Below are 9,145 nucleotides of genomic sequence, written 5' to 3'. Positions count from 1 at the left end.
GGAATAGATGAAGTCCTGGGTGAATGTGTATTGTTGACACAGCCATGTCAAGGACCCCAGTGTCTCAGACCCATGGGAATGACAAGTCCTTGGTCCAGAAAAGAATGTTCACAGTTTGTGCAAAAAGTATCAACTAGCTTCCTCCTCCTTGATGCTCCCCTACAAAGATCCCACCCCACCCTATGGAGATTAGCTGACCCTCCTCCCGTTCAGCTGTATATATCAAATGTGCTCAGTGTGCACCTTCATCAGAGCGAGCAACCCACCTGATCCCAGCCTTCCATATGTGTGTCTTTCTTCATTCCCCCCTTGTCCTAGTCAGGTCAATCCCAAAGTGTGGAGGTCACAGCATCAAATGATTATTCAAGCTACTGTAATATTTGTCAATTAATCAAAGGCAGGAAGCTTCCAGAAATTTTTTCCATTAAAATCTAAGAAAGTGAGCCATCCACACGTGTCAGCATGTGGTTCATTCCAGGAAGGAATAAGGCAGAACAAAGAACACTGAAACTTAAGAGTTGAGGCAGCACTTTAGACCTCGTGCCTTAAGATCTGGGATCTCTCTTATGGCTCCATCCTTGCCAATTAATTAATGAATCTATTCTCAGTTGTGATAAAAAAAAAAAGGTGCTCCGAACTTCAGGTGAGAACTATTAGGCTCAGATACTTTGCCTCCAGGTGGTATTGATCTGGCATTCTGGCTTACGTGACATTCAAAAGGCATTATTGTGAGTTGGCTTCTGGGGATGCCTTTGGTTCTTGGACGCTAAATACAGATAGTACGCTGAACTCACCAGCCTGAGAGCAGATACAGGCTACTGTAAACCAAACAAAGGGCTATGCCCTGGAGACCAGAAGCCTGCACTAGACAGCATCCATCCCACCTCGTTCCCAATGTAGAAGTCGGGTTGTTGGACTTAGGCAGTTTATTGCTTGAATACTGGCTCTCTCCTCTCCTAGCTACAAAACTGAGAGCTCTTCATTGGAAAAACAAGAAGAAAAGAGAAGATTCATCTCCAAGCTGCTTCATGACAAGTGCAGGGTTAAAAGAGTAGCTTCCAGACATCCATGTTTCCAACACACAACTTGTGGTTTCACCAGCGAAGTGGCTTTTCAGATCTGTAGAGGACTTGCCGGTTCAGTCTTATATCACAATTAACAGGACACGGAGTAATAGGATGGACAGGCCCAGGATCTCTTTAAGAAAGATACAAATTGGATGACAGGGACAGGTGACAGCAATGAGGAAAAGCAAAATTGCATGCCCTATGGCCACTGAGTAAGGAAAGCTGAGAAGTCATCTGGGGCTCACCCAGTCAGGACAGCAGCTCTAGGTCACAGACACGATGGCCATTGTTCCAATTACAGCACCATCTCTTCATATTAATGTTAAGCCTGTGTAGTAAACAGCAATTAGTGATGAAGAAACGCAGGGCCCAGATGGCCGTGTCTGAGAGGAAGGTCCATAAAGGATTTTGAGAGCTGTGAACCAAGGATGAGATTGGGAGGGAATGGGCTTTAGTTATAACGAAAAGATAACATATTCACTCAAGTCCTAATTGCGGTGCCTGGGCTGTCCAGGATATTCAGAAACAGCCACGACTCTGTGTGATTCCAACCTTTCCTATAAGGATAAATTAAATGTAAATAGAAATTCCACATTTGTGTGATGTCTTATAGAAGTGCATGTTCTAATTTTTTTAAATGCCTATAATTTGGGTAACCTCAGGATTTGCAAAGTAAAGCCGCTATGAGCATCTATGCTATTACATCAATAAAGATTCATACTAGACACATGTATTGAAACTTTTATTTTAATAAAACAGAAAATTCTAAACACTTTAGTTGACTTCTCAAAAAAATAATTACTGGAGTTCGTTTTATATGCATGTAGACACATGTGCACACACACACGCACACGCGCACAAGTTACCATGGACTTAGTGATTCAAACCCACACTGACTTTTTATCTTACAGCTGTCTGTTTTGAGCCCAGCATGGGCCTCCAGGCTCTAAGACCAAGAAATCAGCAGAGCTAGGTTCCATCTTGAAGGACCCCAATGAGAACTGGGTCCTTTACCTTTTCCACCTCCTAGGTGCTGGGAGCTGTCCTTGGCTTGTGATCTCCTTCTGCTGTCAAGGTGGGAGAGCGCATCACTCTGAACACCACCTTCCTCTCTTCTCCTTCTCCAACATGGAGTGGCGATTCTTTCTCCCTTTGGCATTAGAGATGACATGGGACCTTCCTAGATGACTGAAGACGATCTCCTGACTCTGAGGCCGGTTGATTAAGAACTTGAATTCTAGCTACAACTCCGATTACCCTTTGCCAAGTAACACAGCCTGTTGGCAGGATCTGGGTGCTAGGATGTGGACATCTGGGAGTGGGTCATATTCTGCCTATTGCACTTACACTTGCTAATCATAACCCAAATGAGGGGAAGGGGAGGAGGAAAAGAGTAGATGAAAGGAGGGGAGAAGCACAGAGAGGGGAGGGTTAGGAAGGGAAGGGATGGGAAAAGAAGGGAAGGGAACAGAATGGAATGGAATGGAATGGAATGGAATGGAATGGAATGGAATGGAAAGGAAGGGAAGGGGAACTGAGACCCCATTGTTATCTCTCAAAACCAACACCTAAACTGGATACTATATATACAGTGATGGAGATATGTGTGTTTAAATCCTCTGACCAATCAAGTTTCCATGCAGTCCTTCAAGCCTCAGGGAACACAGCCAATACAAGGATAAAACATGTTTAAGGACGTATTGTAACTAATAGTTTGCAGGCGTAAACATATTCCATAACCTTCAGAGGGCACCTTGTTATGGCAACAACAATAACAATTAACATTTATGGAGCCTTTATGGTGTGTCAAAAGGTTAAGTGCTCTCTGCGTGTTTTTTCCAACAACTACTCATTTTACAGACAAAGAGCAGGAGGCAACAGAGGCTCATAACTCCTGGGAGTCGTTGGGACAGTGGTGGAGCTAAGATTCAACCCTAGGACTCTGTGAGTCCAGGCTGTGCACTTCCAAGCACTGTGCAAAAACGGACTCTTCCTTTTAGGTGACAATATATATTTCAAAATAATTGATTCTCTAATAGACTTTGTAATCTTGGGGCAAAAGCAAAGGTCTGAATTGCTGATCTGAGTCTCTCTTGTGATTACTTTTGGCTTTTATCCCCCACCTCTCATAATTCTGGGGAAGAAAGGAAAGAAAAGGTCAAGACCATTTAGGGATGACAAAGACGGGAGACTATAGGGAAAGTAATGATCTAACAAAAACATGTCGGAATGGCTGTCACTTGCTCAAAAGATGTATGGAAGACCCAAGTTCCCAAGGAAAGGCTGTAAGACAGGTTTATTATGCGCCACCCTATCCTAATCCCTAGTTGCTGTAATACAAGATAACACACGGAATGTTCTGGCAAGCTGAATTTTATTTTAATGTCTTCTTTGTCGTAGCAGGAACGTGGTTGAGGTTAAGGATTCCAGTCTATCATCTCTGCCGATTTCACTAAATCATTCTTCTGCCAAAGGTCACAGGTCAGTCACCAAGTGCCCTTCTTACTGTCCCCTCATGCTTCTTCCTGCTCTCGGTCCCTTTCCACATGGTACAGGAGCTAGCCATGTGACCACGGCTCAGCACTGCTTCCTGAGAGCTTTCTATGATTTCCCATGACTCTGACACTGAAGAACAAAACACACCACAGAGCCGGAAGAGCCTGGAATCACCCCTCATAGGTGTCTGTTGTTCTTTAGTTACTTCCTATGAATACAGGAGCCGCAGTAGGCAGTATGCCAAAACAGCATCTTGAGGCATCCCTGGTTTCATCCAGCTCTGCTTTCTTCTCTGTTCTCTCTGCTCCAGTAACTCAGCACAGGTGTCTGGGTGACATTTGTGGAAGGAAGGAAGGAAGGAAGGAAGGAAGGAAGGAAGGAATGAAGTAATGAAGCCCCCCCCCCTTTTTTAGAAGCAAAGTTTTACAGAGTCAACCAGATAAATGTCTGCATTTCAGGTCCCAGGGTATCAAGCAGGGATGGATTCTGGTACAAAGAGTAAAGCAGGAACTCTCTCCAGGTCCCGCTGGCGCTGATACAACAAGAACCTCTGGGCTAAAGGTAAAACCTACAAGAACAAGAGTTTAGGCAGATTTCACGAGGTAATGCCTCAGCCAACCAACACCGGGGATACTCAGGACGTCACATGAGGGTGTGGCAACAGAAAAGGAAAGTAATACCCAGGGAGCGTCGATGCTAACGTGCTGGCTAGCTCAGGGATTATTCCTGACAGCAGCCTTTGTAGACGAGATTTGTGTAATTAGCTGCCATGCCTGCTGGATTAAGGAGAAAAGAGAGGATTGAAACCACTCTGGTCTTGCGATGGCACACCCCACCCACCGGTGGGCATCTGCCGGTCTTACTTCACCTGCAATGAACACAATCACCTCAGCAGGCCTGGCGCCATGTCAAAGTGGCGCAAAGGGACTCTGCGTTTCTAAAGCCAGGCTTATGGCATAGCGTCTGGACACTCCTCTCCAAAAACTTACACGGCTGCAACTTCTGCTGTCTTCTCTGAAAGGTCCAGTGTCAGCAGGATGGTATAGACCTTCTTTTATGGGGTGAAAAGGACAAAGGACGCACAGTAACATCTGATAGGTCAGACCACTCCTCCTGGGCGTAGACCCAGGTATAGAGTGACAGATATATTGCCCAGAAGACGGTGACAAAGTCACCATAAGGTGAAAAGACCTTGGCAGCCAGGAAGAGGGCGGCTTTCTGTGTAAGTGATGACACTAAATTTCTGTGTCTCCATGAAAACTGGCAAATTCTAAACTAGATGCATAAAGGGGTAAGGCGGCTCTGAGCGCCCAGGACCAGACCCTTATATGACAGGTCAGATAGTTGGGGAAATGAAGACTCCAATTTTGACTTAAACGCAGGAGCCCTTGCCCGTCTACGAACCTGTCTCACCAGTGGTCTTTCCTCTCCTTTCATTACCATTCATTTGGCTAACATAAGTTGGAGAACATAAAACATGAACATGTGGTCCAGCAGTATATGCCTATAAAACATGAGATTCCTAAAAATGCTTAGTATTCAGTTGGTAACTAAAGGACAACGTCAGGGAGAGAACCCGAAAAGCTTTGCGTGGATGGATTCTAACTTCTCCGTGGCATCTTTTCCTTTTGGAGAGTCAAAGTCACGGTGGACCATGCTGTGATCCCAGCCCCTGGGAGGCTGTGGAAGGAGGACCTCTGCGTTCGAGGACAGCCTGGGTTACACAGTTAGATCCTGGTTAATAAATAAAGACAAAAGGCAGATGTCAGTGAACACTCCAGCTCCTCCAAGGTAAAGTCGGGGAGGAGAATAAGAACAAGGGAAGAAAAAATTACATACAGTTTCACCTGTATCATATGAAAGTGACATGGGTGTTTTGTTCCCCTGTGAACAACAGGAAATACACGACACTCTCAGTGAGGTATGCTCGCCAGAAAAGCCAAACCTAAATCTACTAAGACTACTCGACCTATTTGCCAGCTTACAGAATCACAAGGGTCTGATGATTGTGCTTTTTTAAACTAATCCAAAATTTGGAGAGATTCCGCCGAATTTGCGTTTCCAGCTATTCTTTCCGGACACTAAAGAGAGCTTCCCACTCCTTCCCAAGTGGATCTCAGTCTCGGACCAACTGTCAGCAGGTCATAGGGCAGCGTGTTCCCTTGTAACCGTGCCTGCCCACAATCGGCCTCCTTTTCTGCTCGTTTCATCGCACAAAGACTTCTCTACACTCTCTAGCACCGCTTGAGCTCCTTCTCAGCGCCAGCCTCAGCAATCCTTCCTGCCACAGGCTGGAGATATTGGGGAATTAAAGATGAGTCAGACAGTGCCTTGCTAAGTGGTGGGATAAGTAGGCAGCGGTTTGCCGTGTGGCATGTGCGGCAGACATGCCTTTCAGTCATGTTTTCATGTGTCCAGATTGCCTAGAACACAATGCTTCTGATCTGGATGTTGCACGTACCATCCCAGTGCATAAAGGTTTACGTTCTCTTCCTGGATTCTGGTGTCTTTACCTCTCCCAGATTCTTGTCGTTCCTCGTAAGAGCCCAGATGCTATTTGTTGGTGGTTACTTGTAAGGCCCTGCCCACTCCGTAATCTATGAGTATCAATATCCTATAAGTAAGTTTCAAGTTATTTCTTGCTTTTGAAGATAAAATTGAGGGGCTAGGGGGATGATTCACTGGGTGAAGCCCTTTCCACACAAGCACGAGGACCTAAGTTCAATCCCCAGCACCCATGTAAATGGCAAGAGGGCGTGACAAACCTGACTGTGATCCCAGCACTCAAAAGGCAAAGACAGGAGTTCTCTGGGGCAAGCTGGCTAGGTAGAGAAGCCACATCAGAGATCTGGGGATTAATTGAAAATTCTGCCTCAATATATAAGAGGGAAAATGGTCAGAAAAGTCTGGTCTTCATATGCACACACATGCAAACACACATATATAGACGCATACATACATAAAAATCAAAGTAAGGCTAGTTCCCAGCACTGACAGTTCTTGCCGCTTTATAAAACTTCCTTCTGTGCTCTTAAAACCCTTTTGCTCATGCACGGTTGGGGATTTTTTCTTTTGTTTTGTTTGTTTGTTCTCGTCCACTTACCACTACGCACCGAAACAATTCGGAAGCAACTCTGAGCCAACGCTGTCCGCCCGAGTCTGACATAGCATCCTGAATGCTTCACTGCTCCTATTGTCTCCTTCTACTAGACAAACAGAAGTCGATGGGGATCAGTTTCACTTGGCCCTAGTCTAAGAATTGCAATGTCTAGTCTGTTATCACCATCACCATGGTTACTATGCTTACCTGTACCTTTTTTTTTTTTAATGTAGCCCTTTCAAGCATAGGATAATGGCATAGGAATTTTGTCTGGAGTTCTATTGCCATTTGTCCTGAAATATCACACACAGTAAAAAATATGTTTGATGATTATTGTGGCCATTCTGCCACTACAAGGAGAAGAGTGTCCTGAAATGCTTCGTTGATAGAATGATTGTCTCTAAGAGGCACAGACAAACTGTGCTCCTGGTCAGCTCCCTGCTGGCTTCTGAGATGCCCATATGCAACCTCTCCCATTCCCTCACCACCCAGCCTCTCCAACAAAACACTCTGTGCCTCTACATGACGGTGTCTTAGTCCATCAGAAAGACAAAACAAAGTCACACCGAGGTGATAAAGTCACGAACAACTAGAACTACACAGAAGACTTGAAGTCATATTGCAGGTGCAGGTTTGTCCCCTGAACAAAATGACAAAAATACTGGGCATCTGCTGGAAAGGCAGGAAGAAGTCCATTCTGGATTATTTATTATATGTCATTTTCCCAAAATTATTCTAGTCATCCATGTCTTCCAAATGACACAGCTAGAGGGTGAGTGTTGGTCAGGATTTACCAAGGGTTGCCTCTGTGGAGTGAAATTAGAGTGTTTCTAATCTGAAAGGGGTTGGTCAGGATTTACCAAGGGTTGCCTCTGTGGAGTGAAATTAGAGTGTTTCTAATCTGAAAGGGGTTGGTCAGGATTTACCAAGGGTTGCCTCTGTGGAGTGAAATTAGAGTGTTTCTAATCTGAAAGGGGTTGGTCAGGATTTACCAAGGGTTGCCTCTGTGGAGTGAAATTAGAGTGTTTCTAATCTGAAAGGGGTTGGTCAGGATTTACCAAGGGTTGCCTCTGTGGAGTGAAATTAGAGTGTTTCTAGTCTGAAAGGGGTTGGTCAGGATTTACCAAGGGTTGCCTCTGTGGAGTGAAATTAGAGTGTTTCTAATCTGAAAGGGGTTGGTCAGGATTTACCAAGGGTTGCCTCTGTGGAGTGAAATTAGAGTGTTTCTAGTCTGAAAGGGGTTGGTCAGGATTTACCAAGGGTTGCCTCTGTGGAGTGAAATTAGAGTGTTTCTAATCTGAAAGGGGTTGGTCAGGATTTACCAAGGGTTGCCTCTGTGGAGTGAAATTAGAGTGTTTCTAATCTGAAAGGGGTGGGTCAGGATTTACCAAGGGTTGCCTCTGTGGAGTGAAATTAGAGTGTTTCTAATCTTCTGTCTTGTACTTTCATATACTAACTGAATTTTTGTAATGGGCACATAGCATTTTTACACACCCAACACCAAAGCCATCGTTTCTTTTCAAACCCAATAGGTTCGCTGTGGAAGTTATAAGGAAATTTGCTGCATGGTAAATGACAAACGACTGCCTGCCTCTCCTCAGCCCTTTCAGATTACACCATTATGTTTCCCCACCCTGTTCTGGCTACGCAATACAAAAAAAAAATTTTTTTTGTTTTGTTCAAGGTTAATTCTTATAAATCAAAACCCACACATACCGATGTAAAATGAGACAGGAGCCAGATATATGGGTTAGTAAGTCATGACTTCTCAGACACGCCTGGAACTATTGAGGATGGGATCAATTCCACGCAGATTCTTGTGAAAGAATTTCGGGGCGCAGCCTGGACCTTGTACTCACTGGAGGCAGGGTTGTTCTCTTTTTTTTCTCCTTCCTGAGGCTGGTTTCACATCAACAGAACCCATACGTAACCACAAACCTGAGTCAAAGCCAGTGATCAAGAACTTTCTGTGTCCACCAGAGCACACAATCTCTGGAGTTCACGACCGAGTACGTCGCCAAACCGACATGTGGAAAGAAAGATCCCCTTTGGCTCATGGTATCAGACAGTCCAGTCCATCAAGGTGAGAAAGGTGTAATAGGGTTCATCGTGTTGGGAGCTTATGGCACAGACTCCGTGGTAGATCAAGAAGTGGAGAAGGAGCGGCCAAACTGAGGGCGAGGTTACCTCTCAAATGCTTTCTCACAGCAATGGCCTTCCACCAGCTTTTCCCCTCCTCCTGAAGGTCTCCCAGCCATCCAGAGCAGAACCCCCAGTTGGGAATAGTCAGACCTTGAGCCTTCCAGGGACCTTTCAAGTTCAAACAAAACCACTTCCTCTATTTTAATTGTCTCTCTGTATCTCTCTTAGTCTTTTTTCTGTTGGTATAACAGAATAGCTGAGAGGGTCATTTCTTACAATTCTCAAGGCCGTGAAGTTCAAGGCTGAGAGTCCACATTTGGTGAGGGTCTCTTTGCCTGCA

The 9,145-nt window shown here is 45.0% G+C and overlaps 1 long non-coding RNA gene across 1 annotated transcript; it reads right to left on the bottom strand.

Moving 5' to 3' along the window:
- Positions 1 to 4,037: 4,037 nt before the first annotated feature.
- Positions 4,038 to 4,575, bottom strand: LOC121442315. Its single transcript, XR_005973550.1, has 3 exons — positions 4,553 to 4,575; positions 4,244 to 4,339; positions 4,038 to 4,131 (listed from the first exon to the last, which is right to left on the bottom strand). It is a non-coding gene; the product is annotated as an uncharacterized LOC121442315 (long non-coding RNA).
- Between the last annotated feature and the right edge of the window lie 4,570 nt (positions 4,576 to 9,145).

Source organism: Microtus oregoni, unplaced genomic scaffold (genome assembly GCF_018167655.1).
Source record: "Microtus oregoni isolate MIOR12 unplaced genomic scaffold, Mior012 000091F_ref0000469, whole genome shotgun sequence".
In the NCBI taxonomy this organism is placed as follows: domain Eukaryota; kingdom Metazoa; phylum Chordata; class Mammalia; order Rodentia; family Cricetidae; genus Microtus; species Microtus oregoni.
The sequence above is the reverse complement of the archived record's forward strand: the minus strand, read 5'-3'. Positions and strand labels throughout refer to the sequence as shown.